This window comes from Hyla sarda, unplaced genomic scaffold, assembly GCF_029499605.1.
Source record: "Hyla sarda isolate aHylSar1 unplaced genomic scaffold, aHylSar1.hap1 scaffold_1268, whole genome shotgun sequence".
In the NCBI taxonomy this organism is placed as follows: Eukaryota; Metazoa; Chordata; class Amphibia; order Anura; family Hylidae; genus Hyla; species Hyla sarda.
Window position 1 is genome coordinate 87,080 of NW_026607890.1, and position 18,380 is coordinate 105,459.

At 48.3% G+C, this 18,380-nt stretch overlaps 6 non-coding genes and 1 pseudogene across 6 annotated transcripts; all 7 read left to right on the forward strand.

The window, feature by feature from the left end:
* The first annotated feature begins 1,591 nt into the window (after positions 1–1,591).
* LOC130304274 (U2 spliceosomal RNA) lies at positions 1,592–1,782 on the forward strand. Its single transcript, XR_008854061.1, has one exon. It is a non-coding gene; the product is annotated as a U2 spliceosomal RNA (small nuclear RNA).
* Positions 1,783–3,871: 2,089 nt separating this feature from the next.
* Positions 3,872–4,061, forward strand: LOC130304281 (U2 spliceosomal RNA). Its single transcript, XR_008854068.1, has one exon. It is a non-coding gene; the product is annotated as a U2 spliceosomal RNA (small nuclear RNA).
* A 2,104-nt stretch (positions 4,062–6,165) lies between these two features.
* On the forward strand, positions 6,166–6,356 carry LOC130304275 (U2 spliceosomal RNA). The gene has a single exon (XR_008854062.1). It is a non-coding gene; the product is annotated as a U2 spliceosomal RNA (small nuclear RNA).
* Positions 6,357–8,457: 2,101 nt separating this feature from the next.
* On the forward strand, positions 8,458–8,648 carry LOC130304277 (U2 spliceosomal RNA). The gene has a single exon (XR_008854064.1). It is a non-coding gene; the product is annotated as a U2 spliceosomal RNA (small nuclear RNA).
* A 2,096-nt stretch (positions 8,649–10,744) lies between these two features.
* On the forward strand, positions 10,745–10,935 carry LOC130304278 (U2 spliceosomal RNA). The gene has a single exon (XR_008854065.1). It is a non-coding gene; the product is annotated as a U2 spliceosomal RNA (small nuclear RNA).
* A 2,088-nt stretch (positions 10,936–13,023) lies between these two features.
* On the forward strand, positions 13,024–13,214 carry LOC130304279 (U2 spliceosomal RNA). Its single transcript, XR_008854066.1, has one exon. It is a non-coding gene; the product is annotated as a U2 spliceosomal RNA (small nuclear RNA).
* Positions 13,215–15,306: 2,092 nt separating this feature from the next.
* Positions 15,307–15,483, forward strand: LOC130304293 (U2 spliceosomal RNA; annotated as a pseudogene).
* Positions 15,484–18,380: the final 2,897 nt, after the last annotated feature.

An 18,380-nucleotide genomic window follows, 5' to 3' on the forward strand; every position in this document is an offset into this window, starting at 1 on the left:
TGCTGTACATTGACCATGCATTGCTTCTGTGGTATTGCAAAGGCAAAGACAAATGCTTCCAGCCATCCATTGCACTAATGGATTGGTCATCAGCTGGCTGTCTATGTCCCGCATCAATATAGACCAAAGTACAGAGGGTTAGGCTATGCTATTGTGCACCTACCTGATGCATCAGAAGGTGCGAGGCCCTTGCTAAATTCTGTGCACAGACTTTGAGATCTATGCTTTAGACTGTATCTAAACCTGCTCCAACATGGACTGACATTCTGGCCTACTTTCAGCCGATGCGACTTGTCTGTCGCTGAACAGTCGCTTTTTATGTATTCAGCACCTATGTATAATGTTGTAAAAATGCTCTAGAAGCTAAAGTCGCAGAAATGTCACACATATTTGGCCTGCAACTTTCTGTGCGACAAATTCAGACAGGAAAAATCTGTATAAATCCTTAGAAAATTATCCCCCAGTGTCTCCATCTGCTGGCGGTATTGAATAAGCATTGCTGCACTGATGGGGTATGCATTAGACGAAAAAAAAGAAGAAAAAGAAGAATAATACGCCCAGAAAAGAGGCGAAAAGGAGAAAAACGTAAAAAAACGTGAAAAAAAAGTAAGAGGAAGAGAAGGGAAAAAAAGGTGGAAATGGGTTTAAAAGTGATTTCGGCGGAGAAATATATATATATATATATATATATATATATATATATATATATATATATATATGCGCACACACACACATAGATATAAACGTATTCTCCGTTGAGATATTGCAGCCGCTGCTGTGTCCAGGCCCAGGAGCCTTAGCACTGTGCTGTGATGTCACTCAATACCACTGACATCACTAGGTGTAAACAACATCTCTCCTTTGCTGTGTATGTGACTATGGAGCTGTTTGGTGATGTCGTCTATTACGGCCTTCATAGAAGCAACAGGAGATTGTTGCATCCATCTTGAACCCTCAGAACTACAGTGCTATGATGTCACTCACTTCCACAGGCCTTGCAGAGTGTAAACAACAACAACCCAGCTTTGTTGTGTATGTAACCAAAGGGATTTGTGATGTCACCTAGAACCTTCACAGCAGCGACAGCTTTATGAGGAGCATCAGCACTGCTCTGCCTGAGCAGAACCATCACCGCCATAGGTTGTCAAATAACCCGGATTTAACCCACACAGGTAAGTCCAATGGGGTGCAGGCATGTCCTCTATGCTTACAGCTTCCCGTGGGTGTTGGTTTGATACCGTTTGGGGACAGCCAAGGAGGCATCTGCAGGCAACAAAGGTAGGTGTGTGCTTGTGTGTGTGTTTCCTATGCAGATCCTAAGCCCAGTGTCACATGCAAGTAGGAGGAGTAAGAAGGGTTCCTGGCAAATCCGGGTTATGGATTGCATTTAAAAAGGCCCCGTGGGAGTGCAATGGGCCCCTGTCTTGCTGCTTAGCAATAATGGTATGGGTTTAGGTTCTGCTGTGTGTACTGGTGGTTGACTGCCCCCCAGCCCAGAGTGTGCATGGAAAATTGTCTGGCAGCCTCCCTGACAGCAAGCAGTGATAGTGCCCATGAAGGGGACCTTGTTGGGCCCGCCCCTTTCACGGTTATCGCTTCTCGGCCTTTTGGCTAAGATCAAGTGTAGTATCTGTTCTTATCAGTTTAATATCTGATACGTCCCCTATCTGGGGACCATATATTAAATGGATTTTTGAGAACGGGGGCCGATTTCGAAGCTTGCTTCCGTCGCCCTATGCATTGACCCGATATGGCAGTATCTTCGGGTACAGTGCACCACCCCCCTTACAGGGTTAAAAAGAAAGATTCCTACTTTCATTGCTACCTGCTTGCTGGCTAGCCAGCTAGCCAGCCCTGTGGGCCTTGCTGCTGCTGCAGCCAAAAAACAAAAGGTGGTGCTGCTGCTGCTTCTGCTGCTTCTGCTTCTGCTTGTGTCTGGCCCCTGTTGGAGCGTCCAGGCACAGGACTTCTGCTGCTGCTGACTAAATGGCCTCCTTATTGGATCATTTGAGTAGCCAGCACACCTGTGCAGGTAGGGCATGACATGATAGGCAGCTGCCTTGATAGCGGGTGGGTGCTGAATGTTCCTAATTGACAAAATAAGATTAATGCTTATGAAGAAATATAAAATCTCATCCCTTCCCCAATATCGCGCCACACCCCTACCCCTTAATTCCCTGGTTGAACGTGATGGACATATGTCTTTTTTCGACCGTACTAACTATGTAACTATGTAACATAACATGGGGGGGGGGGGGGTTGTCTCCTGGCTGTTCACACAGGTGTGTCATTGCTGTACATTGACCATGCATTGCTTCTGTGGTATTGCAAAGGCAAAGACAAATGCTTCCAGCCATCCATTGCACTAATGGATTGGTCATCAGCTGGCTGTCTATGTCCCGCATCAATATAGACCAAAGTACAGAGGGTTAGGCTATGCTATTGTGCACCTACCTGATGCATCAGAAGGTGCGAGGCCCTTGCTAAATTCTGTGCACAGACTTTGAGATCTATGCTTTAGACTGTATCTAAACCTGCTCCAACATGGACTGACATTCTGGCCTACTTTCAGCCGATGCGACTTGTCTGTCGCTGAACAGTCGCTTTTTATGTATTCAGCACCTATGTATAATGTTGTAAAAATGCTCTAGAAGCTAAAGTCGCAGAAATGTCACACATATTTGGCCTGCAACTTTCTGTGCGACAAATTCAGACAGGAAAAATCAGTATAAATCCTTAGAAAATTATCCCCCAGTGTCTCCATCTGCTGGCGGTATTGAATAAGCATTGCTGCACTGATGGGTATGCATTAGACGAAAAAAAAGAAGAAAAAGAAGAATAATACGCCCAGAAAAGAGGCGAAAAGGAGAAAAACTTAAAAAAACGTGAAAAAAAAGTAAGAGGAAGAGAAGGGAAAAAAAGGTGGAATGGGTTTAAAAGTGATTTCGGCGGAGAAATATATATATATATATATATATATATATATATATATATATATATGCGCACACACACACATAGATATAAACGTATTCTCCGTTGAGATATTGCAGCCGCTGCTGTGTCCAGGCCCAGGAGCCTTAGCACTGTGCTGTGATGTCACTCAATACCACTGACATCACTAGGTGTAAACAACATCTCTCCTTTGCTGTGTATGTGACTATGGAGCTGTTTGGTGATGTCGTCTATTACGGCCTTCATAGAAGCAACAGGAGATTGTTGCATCCATCTTGAACCCTCAGAACTACAGTGCTATGATGTCACTCACTTCCACAGGCCTTGCAGAGTGTAAACAACAACAACCCAGCTTTGTTGTGTATGTAACCAAAGGGATTTGTGATGTCACCTAGAACCTTCACAGCAGCGACAGCTTTATGAGGAGCATCAGCACTGCTCTGCCTGAGCAGAACCATCACCGCCATAGGTTGTCAAATAACCCGGATTTAACCCACACAGGTAAGTCCAATGGGGTGCAGGCATGTCCTCTATGCTTACAGCTTCCGTGGGTGTTGGTTTGATACCGTTTGGGGACAGCCAAGGAGGCATCTGCAGGCAACAAAGGTAGGTGTGTGCTTGTGTGTGTGTTTCCTATGCAGATCCTAAGCCCAGTGTCACATGCAAGTAGGGAGGAGTAAGAAGGGTTCCTGGCAAATCCGGGTTATGGATTGCATTTAAAAAGGCCCCGTGGGAGTGCAATGGCCCCTGTCTTGCTGCTTAGCAATAATGGTATGGGTTTAGGTTCTGCTGTGTGTACTGGTGGTTGACTGCCCCCCAGCCCAGAGTGTGCATGGAAAATTGTCCTGGCAGCCTCCCTGACAGCAAGCAGTGATAGTGCCCATGAAGGGGACCTTGTTGGCCCGCCCCTTTCACGGTTATCGCTTCTCGGCCTTTTGGCTAAGATCAAGTGTAGTATCTGTTCTTATCAGTTTAATATCTGATACGTCCCCTATCTGGGGACCATATATTAAATGGATTTTGAGAACGGGGGCCGATTTCGAAGCTTGCTTCCGTCGCCCTATGCATTGACCCGATATGGCAGTATCTTCGGGTACAGTGCACCACCCCCTTACAGGGTTAAAAAGAAAGATTCCTACTTTCATTGCTACCTGCTTGCTGGCTAGCCAGCTAGCCAGCCCTGTGGGCCTTGCTGCTGCTGCAGCCAAAAACAAAAGGTGGTGCTGCTGCTGCTTCTGCTGCTTCTGCTTCTGCTTGTGTCTGGCCCCTGTTGGAGCGTCCAGGCACAGGACTTCTGCTGCTGCTGACTAAATGGCCTCCTTAATTGGATCATTTGAGTAGCCAGCACACCTGTGCAGGTAGGGCATGACATGATAGGCAGCTGCCTTGATAGCGGGTGGGTGCTGAATGTTCCTAATTGACAAAATAAGATTAATGCTTATGAAGAAATATAAAATCTCATCCCTTCCCCAATATCGCGCCACACCCCTACCCCTTAATTCCCTGGTTGAACGTGATGGACATATGTCTTTTTTCGACCGTACTAACTATGTAACTATGTAACATAACATGGGGGGGGGGGGGGGTCTCCTGGCTGTTCACACAGGTGTGTCATTGCTGTACATTGACCATGCATTGCTTCTGTGGTATTGCAAAGGCAAAGACAAATGCTTCCAGCCATCCATTGCACTAATGGATTGGTCATCAGCTGGCTGTCTATGTCCCGCATCAATATAGACCAAAGTACAGAGGTTAGGCTATGCTATTGTGCACCTACCTGATGCATCAGAAGGTGCGAGGCCCTTGCTAAATTCTGTGCACAGACTTTGAGATCTATGCTTTAGACTGTATCTAAACCTGCTCCAACATGGACTGACATTCTGGCCTACTTTCAGCCGATGCGACTTGTCTGTCGCTGAACAGTCGCTTTTTATGTATTCAGCACCTATGTATAATGTTGTAAAAATGCTCTAGAAGCTAAAGTCGCAGAAATGTCACACATATTTGGCCTGCAACTTTCTGTGCGACAAATTCAGACAGGAAAAATCTGTATAAATCCTTAGAAAATTATCCCCCAGTGTCTCCATCTGCTGGCGGTATTGAATAAGCATTGCTGCACTGATGGGGTATGCATTAGACGAAAAAAAAGAAGAAAAAGAAGAATAATACGCCAGAAAAGAGGCGAAAAGGAGAAAAACGTAAAAAAACGTGAAAAAAAAGTAAGAGGAAGAGAAGGGAAAAAAAGGTGGAAATGGGTTTAAAAGTGATTTCGGCGGAGAAATATATATATATATATATAATATATATATATATATATATATATATATATATATATGCGCACACACACACATAGATATAAACGTATTCTCCGTTGAGATATTGCAGCCGCTGCTGTGTCCAGGCCCAGGAGCCAGGAGCCTTAGCACTGTGCTGTGATGTCACTCAATACCACTGACATCACTAGGTGTAAACAACATCTCTCCTTTGCTGTGTATGTGACTATGGAGCTGTTTGGTGATGTCGTCTATTACGGCCTTCATAGAAGCAACAGGAGATTGTTGCATCCATCTTGAACCCTCAGAACTACAGTGCTATGATGTCACTCACTTCCACAGGCCTTGCAGAGTGTAAACAACAACAACCCAGCTTTGTTGTGTATGTAACCAAAGGGATTTGTGATGTCACCTAGAACCTTCACAGCAGCGACAGCTTTATGAGGAGCATCAGCACTGCTCTGCCTGAGCAGAACCATCACCGCCATAGGTTGTCAAATAACCCGGATTTAACCCACACAGGTAAGTCCAATGGGGTGCAGGCATGTCCTCTATGCTTACAGCTTCCCGTGGGTGTTGGTTGATACCGTTTGGGGACAGCCAAGGAGGCATCTGCAGGCAACAAAGGTAGGTGTGTGCTTGTGTGTGTGTTCCTATGCAGATCCTAAGCCCAGTGTCACATGCAAGTAGGAGGAGTAAGAAGGGTTCCTGGCAAATCCGGGGTTATGGATTGCATTTAAAAAGGCCCCGTGGGAGTGCAATGGGCCCCTGTCTTGCTGCTTAGCAATAATGGTATGGTTTAGGTTCTGCTGTGTGTACTGGTGGTTGACTGCCCCCCAGCCCAGAGTGTGCATGGAAAATTGTCTGGCAGCCTCCCTGACAGCAAGCAGTGATAGTGCCCATGAAGGGGACCTTGTTGGGCCCCGCCCCTTTCACGGTTATCGCTTCTCGGCCTTTTGGCTAAGATCAAGTGTAGTATCTGTTCTTATCAGTTTAATATCTGATACGTCCCCTATCTGGGGACCATATATTAAATGGATTTTTGAGAACGGGGGCCGATTTCGAAGCTTGCTTCCGTCGCCCTATGCATTGACCCGATATGGCAGTATCTTCGGGTACAGTGCACCACCCCCTTACAGGGTTAAAAAGAAAGATTCCTACTTTCATTGCTACCTGCTTGCTGGCTAGCCAGCTAGCCAGCCCTGTGGGCCTTGCTGCTGCTGCAGCCAAAAAACAAAAGGTGGTGCTGCTGCTGCTTCTGCTGCTTCTGCTGCTTCTGCTTCTGCTTGTGTCTGGCCCCTGTTGGAGCGTCCAGGCACAGGACTTCTGCTGCTGCTGACTAAATGGCCTCCTTAATTGGATCATTTGAGTAGCCAGCACACCTGTGCAGGTAGGGCATGACATGATAGGCAGCTGCCTTGATAGCGGGTGGGTGCTGAATGTTCCTAATTGACAAAATAAGATTAATGCTTATGAAGAAATATAAAATCTCATCCTTCCCCAATATCGCGCCACACCCCTACCCCTTAATTCCCTGGTTGAACGTGATGGACATATGTCTTTTTTCGACCGTACTAACTATGTAACTATGTAACATAACATGGGGGGGGGGGGGGGTCTCCTGGCTGTTCACACAGGTGTGTCATTGCTGTACATTGACCATGCATTGCTTCTGTGGTATTGCAAAGGCAAAGACAAATGCTTCCAGCCATCCATTGCACTAATGGATTGGTCATCAGCTGGCTGTCCTATGTCCCGCATCAATATAGACCAAAGTACAGAGGGTTAGGCTATGCTATTGTGCACCTACCTGATGCATCAGAAGGTGCGAGGCCCTTGCTAAATTCTGTGCACAGACTTTGAGATCTATGCTTTAGACTGTATCTAAACCTGCTCCAACATGGACTGACATTCTGGCCTACTTTCAGCCGATGCGACTTGTCTGTCGCTGAACAGTCGCTTTTTATGTATTCAGCACCTATGTATAATGTTGTAAAAATGCTCTAGAAGCTAAAGTCGCAGAAATGTCACACATATTTGGCCTGCAACTTTCTGTGCGACAAATTCAGACAGGAAAAATCTGTATAAATCCTTAGAAAATTATCCCCCAGTGTCTCCATCTGCTGGCGGTATTGAATAAGCATTGCTGCACTGATGGGGGTATGCATTAGACGAAAAAAAGAAGAAAAAGAAGAATCATACGCCCAGAAAAGAGGCGAAAAGGAGAAAAACGTAAAAAAACGTGAAAAAAAGTAAGAGGAAGAGAAGGGAAAAAAAGGTGGAAATGGGTTTAAAAGTGATTTCGGCGGAGAAATATATATATATATATATATATATATATATATATATATATATATATGCGCACACACACACATAGATATAAACGTATTCTCCGTTGAGATATTGCAGCCGCTGCTGTGTCCCAGGCCCAGGAGCCTTAGCACTGTGCTGTGATGTCACTCAATACCACTGACATCACTAGGTGTAAACAACATCTCTCCTTTGCTGTGTATGTGACTATGGAGCTGTTTGGTGATGTCGTCTATTACGGCCTTCATAGAAGCAACAGGAGATTGTTGCATCCATCTTGAACCCTCAGAACTACAGTGCTATGATGTCACTCACTTCCACAGGCCTTGCAGAGTGTAAACAACAACAACCCAGCTTTGTTGTGTATGTAACCAAAGGGATTTGTGATGTCACCTAGAACCTTCACAGCAGCGACAGCTTTATGAGGAGCATCAGCACTGCTCTGCCTGAGCAGAACCATCACCGCCATAGGTTGTCAAATAACCCGGATTTAACCCACACAGGTAAGTCCAATGGGGTGCAGGCATGTCCTCTATGCTTACAGCTTCCCGTGGGTGTTGGTTTGATACCGTTTGGGGACAGCCAAGGAGGCATCTGCAGGCAACAAAGGTAGGTGTGTGCTTGTGTGTGTGTTTCCTATGCAGATCCTAAGCCCAGTGTCACATGCAAGTAGGAGGAGTAAGAAGGGTTCCTGGCAAATCCGGGTTATGGATTGCATTTAAAAAGGCCCCGTGGGAGTGCAATGGGCCCCTGTCTTGCTGCTTAGCAATAATGGTATGGGTTTAGGTTCTGCTGTGTGTACTGGTGGTTGACTGCCCCCCAGCCCAGAGTGTGCATGGAAAATTGTCTGGCAGCCTCCCTGACAGCAAGCAGTGATAGTGCCCATGAAGGGGACCTTGTTGGGCCCGCCCCTTTCACGGTTATCGCTTCTCGGCCTTTTGGCTAAGATCAAGTGTAGTATCTGTTCTTATCAGTTTAATATCTGATACGTCCCCTATCTGGGGACCATATATTAAATGGATTTTTGAGAACGGGGGCCGATTTCGAAGCTTGCTTCCGTCGCCCTATGCATTGACCCGATATGGCAGTATCTTCGGGTACAGTGCACCACCCCCTTACAGGGTTAAAAAGAAAGATTCCTACTTTCATTGCTACCTGCTTGCTGGCTAGCCAGCTAGCCAGCCCTGTGGGCCTTGCTGCTGCTGCAGCCAAAAAACAAAAGGTGGTGCTGCTGCTGCTTCTGCTGCTTCTGCTGCTTCTGCTTCTGCTTGTGTCTGGCCCCTGTTGGAGCGTCCAGGCACAGGACTTCTGCTGCTGCTGACTAAATGGCCTCCTTAATTGGATCATTTGAGTAGCCAGCACACCTGTGCAGGTAGGGCATGACATGATAGGCAGCTGCCTTGATAGCGGGTGGGTGCTGAATGTTCCTAATTGACAAAATAAGATTAATGCTTATGAAGAAATATAAAATCTCATCCCTTCCCCAATATCGCGCCACACCCCTACCCCTTAATTCCCTGGTTGAACGTGATGGACATATGTCTTTTTTCGACCGTACTAACTATGTAACATAACATGGGGGGGGGGGGGGGGGGGGGGTCTCCTGGCTGTTCACACAGGTGTGTCATTGCTGTACATTGACCATGCATTGCTTCTGTGGTATTGCAAAGGCAAAGACAAATGCTTCCAGCCATCCATTGCACTAATGGATTGGTCATCAGCTGGCTGTCTATGTCCCGCATCAATATAGACCAAAGTACAGAGGGTTAGGCTATGCTATTGTGCACCTACCTGATGCATCAGAAGGTGCGAGGCCCTTGCTAAATTCTGTGCACAGACTTTGAGATCTATGCTTTAGACTGTATCTAAACCTGCTCCAACATGGACTGACATTCTGGCCTACTTTCAGCCGATGCGACTTGTCTGTCGCTGAACAGTCGCTTTTTATGTATTCAGCACCTATGTATAATGTTGTAAAAATGCTCTAGAAGCTAAAGTCGCAGAAATGTCACACATATTTGGCCTGCAACTTTCTGTGCGACAAATTCAGACAGGAAAAATCTGTATAAATCCTTAGAAAATTATCCCCCAGTGTCTCCATCTGCTGGCGGTATTGAATAAGCATTGCTGCACTGATGGGGTATGCATTAGACGAAAAAAAAGAAGAAAAAGAAGAATAATACGCCCAGAAAAGAGGCGAAAAGGAGAAAAACGTAAAAAAACGTGAAAAAAAAGTAAGAGGAAGAGAAGGGAAAAAAAGGTGGAAATGGGTTTAAAAGTGATTTCGGCGGAGAAATATATATATATATATATATATATATATATATATATATATATGCGCACACACACACATAGATATAAACGTATTCTCCGTTGAGATATTGCAGCCGCTGCTGTGTCCAGGCCCAGGAGCCTTAGCACTGTGCTGTGATGTCACTCAATACCACTGACATCACTAGGTGTAAACAACATCTCTCCTTTGCTGTGTATGTGACTATGGAGCTGTTTGGTGATGTCGTCTATTACGGCCTTCATAGAAGCAACAGGAGATTGTTGCATCCATCTTGAACCCTCAGAACTACAGTGCTATGATGTCACTCACTTCCACAGGCCTTGCAGAGTGTAAACAACAACAACCCAGCTTTGTTGTGTATGTAACCAAAGGGATTTGTGATGTCACCTAGAACCTTCACAGCAGCGACAGCTTTATGAGGAGCATCAGCACTGATCTGCCTGAGCAGAACCATCACCGCCATAGGTTGTCAAATAACCCGGATTTAACCCACACAGGTAAGTCCAATGGGGTGCAGGCATGTCCTCTATGCTTACAGCTTCCCGTGGGTGTTGGTTTGATACCGTTTGGGGACAGCCAAGGAGGCATCTGCAGGCAACAAAGGTAGGTGTGTGCTTGTGTGTGTGTTTCCTATGCAGATCCTAAGCCCAGTGTCACATGCAAGTAGGAGGAGTAAGAAGGGTTCCTGGCAAATCCGGGTTATGGATTGCATTTAAAAAGGCCCCGTGGGAGTGCAATGGGCCCCTGTCTTGCTGCTTAGCAATAATGGTATGGGTTTAGGTTCTGCTGTGTGTACTGGTGGTTGACTGCCCCCCAGCCCAGAGTGTGCATGGAAAATTGTCTGGCAGCCTCCCTGACAGCAAGCAGTGATAGTGCCCATGAAGGGGACCTTGTTGGGCCCGCCCCTTTCACGGTTATCGCTTCTCGGCCTTTTGGCTAAGATCAAGTGTAGTATCTGTTCTTATCAGTTTAATATCTGATACGTCCCCTATCTGGGGACCATATATTAAATGGATTTTTGAGAACGGGGGCCGATTTCGAAGCTTGCTTCCGTCGCCCTATGCATTGACCCGATATGGCAGTATCTTCGGGTACAGTGCACCACCCCCTTACAGGGTTAAAAAGAAAGATTCCTACTTTCATTGCTACCTGCTTGCTGGCTAGCCAGCTAGCCAGCCCTGTGGGCCTTGCTGCTGCTGCAGCCAAAAAACAAAAGGTGGTGCTGCTGCTGCTTCTGCTGCTTCTGCTTCTGCTTGTGTCTGGCCCCTGTTGGAGCGTCCAGGCACAGGACTTCTGCTGCTGCTGACTAAATGGCCTCCTTAATTGGATCATTTGAGTAGCCAGCACACCTGTGCAGGTAGGGCATGACATGATAGGCAGCTGCCTTGATAGCGGGTGGGTGCTGAATGTTCCTAATTGACAAAATAAGATTAATGCTTATGAAGAAATATAAAATCTCATCCCTTCCCCAATATCGCGCCACACCCCTACCCCTTAATTCCCTGGTTGAACGTGATGGACATATGTCTTTTTTCGACCGTACTAACTATGTAACTATGTAACATAACATGGGGGGGGGGGGGTGTCTCCTGGCTGTTCACACAGGTGTGTCATTGCTGTACATTGACCATGCATTGCTTCTGTGGTATTGCAAAGGCAAAGACAAATGCTTCCAGCCATCCATTGCACTAATGGATTGGTCATCAGCTGGCTGTCTATGTCCCGCATCAATATAGACCAAAGTACAGAGGGTTAGGCTATGCTATTGTGCACCTACCTGATGCATCAGAAGGTGCGAGGCCCTTGCTAAATTCTGTGCACAGACTTTGAGATCTATGCTTTAGACTGTATCTAAACCTGCTCCAACATGGACTGACATTCTGGCCTACTTTCAGCCGATGCGACTTGTCTGTCGCTGAACAGTCGCTTTTTATGTATTCAGCACCTATGTATAATGTTGTAAAAATGCTCTAGAAGCTAAAGTCGCAGAAATGTCACACATATTTGGCCTGCAACTTTCTGTGCGACAAATTCAGACAGGAAAAATCAGTATAAATCCTTAGAAAATTATCCCCCAGTGTCTCCATCTGCTGGCGGTATTGAATAAGCATTGCTGCACTGATGGGGTATGCATTAGACGAAAAAAAAGAAGAAAAAGAAGAATAATACGCCCAGAAAAGAGGCGAAAAGGAGAAAAACTTAAAAAAACGTGAAAAAAAAGTAAGAGGAAGAGAAGGGAAAAAAAGGTGGAAATGGGTTTAAAAGTGATTTCGGCGGAGAAATATATATATATATATATATATATATATATATATATATATATGCGCACACACACACATAGATATAAACGTATTCTCCGTTGAGATATTGCAGCCGCTGCTGTGTCCAGGCCCAGGAGCCTTAGCACTGTGCTGTGATGTCACTCAATACCACTGACATCACTAGGTGTAAACAACATCTCTCCTTTGCTGTGTATGTGACTATGGAGCTGTTTGGTGATGTCGTCTATTACGGCCTTCATAGAAGCAACAGGAGATTGTTGCATCCATCTTGAACCCTCAGAACTACAGTGCTATGATGTCACTCACTTCCACAGGCCTTGCAGAGTGTAAACAACAACAACCCAGCTTTGTTGTGTATGTAACCAAAGGGATTTGTGATGTCACCTAGAACCTTCACAGCAGCGACAGCTTTATGAGGAGCATCAGCACTGCTCTGCCTGAGCAGAACCATCACCGCCATAGGTTGTCAAATAACCCGGATTTAACCCACACAGGTAAGTCCAATGGGGTGCAGGCATGTCCTCTATGCTTACAGCTTCCCGTGGGTGTTGGTTTGATACCGTTTGGGGACAGCCAAGGAGGCATCTGCAGGCAACAAAGGTAGGTGTGTGCTTGTGTGTGTGTTTCCTATGCAGATCCTAAGCCCAGTGTCACATGCAAGTAGGAGGAGTAAGAAGGGTTCCTGGCAAATCCGGGTTATGGATTGCATTTAAAAAGGCCCCGTGGGAGTGCAATGGGCCCCTGTCTTGCTGCTTAGCAATAATGGTATGGGTTTAGGTTCTGCTGTGTGTACTGGTGGTTGACTGCCCCCCAGCCCAGAGTGTGCATGGAAAATTGTCTGGCAGCCTCCCTGACAGCAAGCAGTGATAGTGCCCATGAAGGGGACCTTGTTGGGCCCGCCCCTTTCACGGTTATCGCTTCTCGGCCTTTTGGCTAAGATCAAGTGTAGTATCTGTTCTTATCAGTTTAATATCTGATACGTCCCCTATCTGGGGACCATATATTAAATGGATTTTTGAGAACGGGGGCCGATTTCGAAGCTTGCTTCCGTCGCCCTATGCATTGACCCGATATGGCAGTATCTTCGGGTACAGTGCACCACCCCCTTACAGGGTTAAAAAGAAAGATTCCTACTTTCATTGCTACCTGCTTGCTGGCTAGCCAGCTAGCCAGCCCTGTGGGCCTTGCTGCTGCTGCAGCCAAAAAACAAAAGGTGGTGCTGCTGCTGCTTCTGCTGCTTCTGCTTCTGCTTGTGTCTGGCCCCTGTTGGAGCGTCCAGGCACAGGACTTCTGCTGCTGCTGACTAAATGGCCTCCTTAATTGGATCATTTGAGTAGCCAGCACACCTGTGCAGGTAGGGCATGACATGATAGGCAGCTGCCTTGATAGCGGGTGGGTGCTGAATGTTCCTAATTGACAAAATAAGATTAATGCTTATGAAGAAATATAAAATCTCATCCCTTCCCCAATATCGCGCCACACCCCTACCCCTTAATTCCCTGGTTGAACGTGATGGACATATGTCTTTTTTCGACCGTACTAACTATGTAACTATGTAACATAACATGGGGGGGGGGGGGTCTCCTGGCTGTTCACACAGGTGTGTCATTGCTGTACATTGACCATGCATTGCTTCTGTGGTATTGCAAAGGCAAAGACAAATGCTTCCAGCCATCCATTGCACTAATGGATTGGTCATCAGCTGGCTGTCTATGTCCCGCATCAATATAGACCAAAGTACAGAGGGTTAGGCTATGCTATTGTGCACCTACCTGATGCATCAGAAGGTGCGAGGCCCTTGCTAAATTCTGTGCACAGACTTTGAGATCTATGCTTTAGACTGTATCTAAACCTGCTCCAACATGGACTGACATTCTGGCCTACTTTCAGCCGATGCGACTTGTCTGTCGCTGAACAGTCGCTTTTTATGTATTCAGCACCTATGTATAATGTTGTAAAAATGCTCTAGAAGCTAAAGTCGCAGAAATGTCACACATATTTGGCCTGCAACTTTCTGTGCGACAAATTCAGACAGGAAAAATCTGTATAAATCCTTAGAAAATTATCCCCCAGTGTCTCCATCTGCTGGCGGTATTGAATAAGCATTGCTGCACTGATGGGGTATGCATTAGACGAAAAAAAAGAAGAAAAAGAAGAATAATACGCCCAGAAAAGAGGCGAAAAGGAGAAAAACGTAAAAAAACGTGAAAAAAAAGTAAGAGGAAGAGAAGGGAAAAAAAGGTGGAAATGGGTTTAAAAGTGATTTCGGCGGAGAAATATATATATATATATATATATATATATATATATATATATATATATATGCGCACACACACACATAGATATAAACGTATTCTCCGTTGAGATATTGCAGCCGCTGCTGTGTCCAGGCCCAGGAGCCTTAGCACTGTGCTGTGATGTCACTCAATACCACTGACATCACTAGGTGTAAACAACATCTCTCCTTTGCTGTGTATGTGACTATGGAGCTGTTTGGTGATGTCGTCTATTACGGCCTTCATAGAAGCAACAGGAGATTGTTGCATCCATCTTGAACCCTCAGAACTACAGTGCTATGATGTCACTCACTTCCACAGGCCTTGCAGAGTGTAAACAACAACAACCCAGCTTTGTTGTGTATGTAACCAAAGGGATTTGTGATGTCACCTAGAACCTTCACAGCAGCGACAGCTTTATGAGGAGCATCAGCACTGCTCTGCCTGAGCAGAACCATCACCGCCATAGGTTGTCAAATAACCCGGATTTAACCCACACAGGTAAGTCCAATGGGGTGCAGGCATGTCCTCTATGCTTACAGCTTCCCGTGGGTGTTGGTTTGATACCGTTTGGGGACAGCCAAGGAGGCATCTGCAGGCAACAAAGGTAGGTGTGTGCTTGTGTGTGTGTTTCCTATGCAGATCCTAAGCCCAGTGTCACATGCAAGTAGGAGGAGTAAGAAGGGTTCCTGGCAAATCCGGGTTATGGATTGCATTTAAAAAGGCCCCGTGGGAGTGCAATGGGCCCCTGTCTTGCTGCTTAGCAATAATGGTATGGGTTTAGGTTCTGCTGTGTGTACTGGTGGTTGACTGCCCCCCAGCCCAGAGTGTGCATGGAAAATTGTCTGGCAGCCTCCCTGACAGCAAGCAGTGATAGTGCCCATGAAGGGGACCTTGTTGGGCCCGCCCCTTTCACGGTTATCGCTTCTCGGCCTTTTGGCTAAGATCAAGTGTAGTTTCTGTTCTTACCTGGCAGGGGAGATACCATGATCGCTACGGTCTGAAGAACTCCAAGCATTGTGGTAGAGATTTTGCGTAGTACGATTGCAGTACTTTTCGTTCTTATTAGAACCGCATTTCTCTAGAGCATACCACCTGAAGATCGTCTCCTGCCTGCCTCGGAACATCTGAAGAAGGAGAAGATCTTGAAGACTGCAGCTCCGGAAGAAGCCGACGAAGAACCTGGAAGAAGGGAATCGGCGGTGAATTCCGGAACAGCGGCGAAGAGGAAGGCGGCGCAGAATCTTTTCGAAGAAACTCGCTGCCTCTGGAGAAGGATTTGCATAGCTCCTCCCACCGGGACCGGATCTGCATAGCTCCTCCCACCCGGGAAAGAAGACTTTGCGAAGCCTCTCTCCACAAGCAAGCAAGGAAGCGGAAAAGAGCCTGCTGGAAGAAGCCATGGCCTCAACCAGCAAGTCCACCCAGGAGGCTGCAGGGCAAGGCCTGGAGGTCCAGCCCCAACCACAGCAAGCTTCAACCTCCACCACGGCAAGGCAGAAGGGCGGCAGAATTCCTAACCTGGAAGCTCCAACCCTGGAGCCTTGGATGAGGCAGACTGTTGCCTTGAAGCTCAAGCCCGTGGACGGAAGGGTGCCGGACATGTCCCACGACGTGTTCTGCAAGAAGATGCTGGCGGATCAAGGCTTCCCCACGGCTGACACCCTGGGAATAGCAACCTTCTTTTCGGGAATCTTCTACATCACCTTTGCCACCATTGGGACCTGTAGAAGATACTGGGAGGTGGTGAAAGCGGCGAGTCCCGAATCCCCTTTCTCTCGCTTTGTGGGCAACTGCCTTATTCAAAGAGAGGAGAGGCGGGTGACGGTCTCAATGCGGAACCCACACACCCCAGGCACGGACATCTCGACCTTCCTGAAGCGCTTCTGCACCGTGGTGAGGGAGCCCACCCGCATCCTGAACTCACTCGGATACTGGACCTGCAAGTGGTCTGTGGTCGTCAGACTCAACAAGAACCCTGCTTCTCCAGACGGACTACAGCACCTGCCAACGACATTTTCCTTGGGCAACTCCACAGGACTTATCTTCTACCCGGACATGCCGCAGACCTGCAGGAGATGTGGCAAGATGGGCCACGAGGGCAAGGACTGTACGGAGGATGCCTGCAGGTATTGCCGTGTGACAGGTCACACGACCAAGGACTGCCCCAAGAGCAAGACCTGCAACCTCTGCGGACTGGCAGCCCACAGCTACAAGGACTGCCCCCAGAGGGAGAGAACATGGGCATCTGTGGCAGCGAGAGCACCGAAGCCAGCCCCAGCTCCGGAGCCAACACCACGGATGGCCAAGCCGACCAAGGAGGGTAAGAAGGCGAAAGCCACCACCCCTGCCCCGTCCCGCCCCTCCCCTGCCCCTCCCGCCCCATCCCCTGCCCCTCCCGCCCCATCTCCTGCCCCACCCCGCCCCACCCCTGCCCCATCCCGTCCCACCCCTGCCCCATCCCGTCCCACCCCTGCCCCTCCTGCCCCATCCCGTCCCACCCCTGCCCCTCCTGCCCCATCCCGTCCCACCCCCGCCCCTCCTGCCCCATCCCGCCCCACCCCTGCCCCCCGTACCCCACCCCGGCCCACCCCTGCCCCCCGTACCCCACCCCGGCCCACCCCTGCCCCGTCCTCCCCTGCCCGGCCCACCCCTGCCCCGTCCTCCCCTGCCCGGCCCACCCCTGCCCCGTCCTCCCCTGCCCGGGCACTCTCTCCTGCCCCCCGCCCCACCCAGCCTCCTTTCTCTCCTGGCCCAGCAGCACCTAACCCCCCTCCAGCTGCTGGTGCCCGCCCTTCGGAGGACTTTCCTGTGCTTCCTCCCCCAGGTACCATACAGAGGAAGAGGAAAGGAAGGGACAACGTATCAGAAGAGTCCCACAAAAGAAAAATAATCGAGACCTGCGAGACCCCTCAAGCTTCAGATGAGGAGGAGGAGATGGAGCAGGTCTGCGAGAGCCTTGAAGCTTCAGAAGGAGAGGAGGTGATGGAGCAGGCCCAAGTGGAGCAGGTCCAAGCAGAGCCAGTCCAAGCTCAATCTATGGAGGAGCTGCTGCAGGACCCAGAGGTTAAGAAAATCCTGGACACTCCGTCCAACACGGTCTACGACGAGTTCTTGGAAGGGCGCTACGAGAAGCCACAGGAGCCGACAGGCGCCAGAGAAGAGGACCCGTCCGACCAGACTGGTAACTAGTATCAGAACTAACCTCTCTTTTTATTCCCATGGCTGATCTCAACATCTTCTGCATTAATGTGAGGAGTATTAGAGCTTGGTTTAGATTTCAGACTGTTCTTACGTTCTTAGATTCCCAGAGGTGTGATGTTTACATGTTGCAGGAATGTGCTTTGTCTGCTTCTAGGTCTTACAACCATCTGGCCAGGCAGTGGCCTCACGGCCCTTCCTACTGGTCTGGTGGGGGCGACAATAGGTCTGCGGGGGTGGCCATCCTGATCAGGGGAGGTAACTTTGCACTTGATTCCGTCCGGGAGCTCGTCTGTGGCAGACTTCTTGTCGCAGACGGTTCCTGGGCGGGTGAGCCCGTGCGGCTCATCAACGTGTATGCCTCCCCTGAGAGGGATGTCCGACTGGAGGTTCTCCAGGCCCTGCGGGCTGAACTCGCCACCACTAGAGCAGTAGTGTTGGGTGGTGACTTCAACTGCCCCATTGAGGTGGACGGGCGCAGTTCTGGCACATCCGCCAACCTGGACGTGACGTCTAAACTGCTGATTGAGATGGTGACGGAGGCATCCTTGCAGGACGTTGTCGGGTCCATCGGGAACGGCTCCGTAAACTATACGTGGAGCCGCCCCGATGGCTCGCTCCGTTCTCGGATAGACTTCATCTTCACTTCGAGAGCAGTCAGAAAGGTGTCGTACTCTATGGTCCCCTGCTTCTTCTCTGACCACAGGGCCATTCGATTCCGGGGGACTCTGGGCCATGGATTCCCACCTGGCCCGGGCTCCTGGAAGTTGAATTGTGCCCTGTTGGAGCAGAG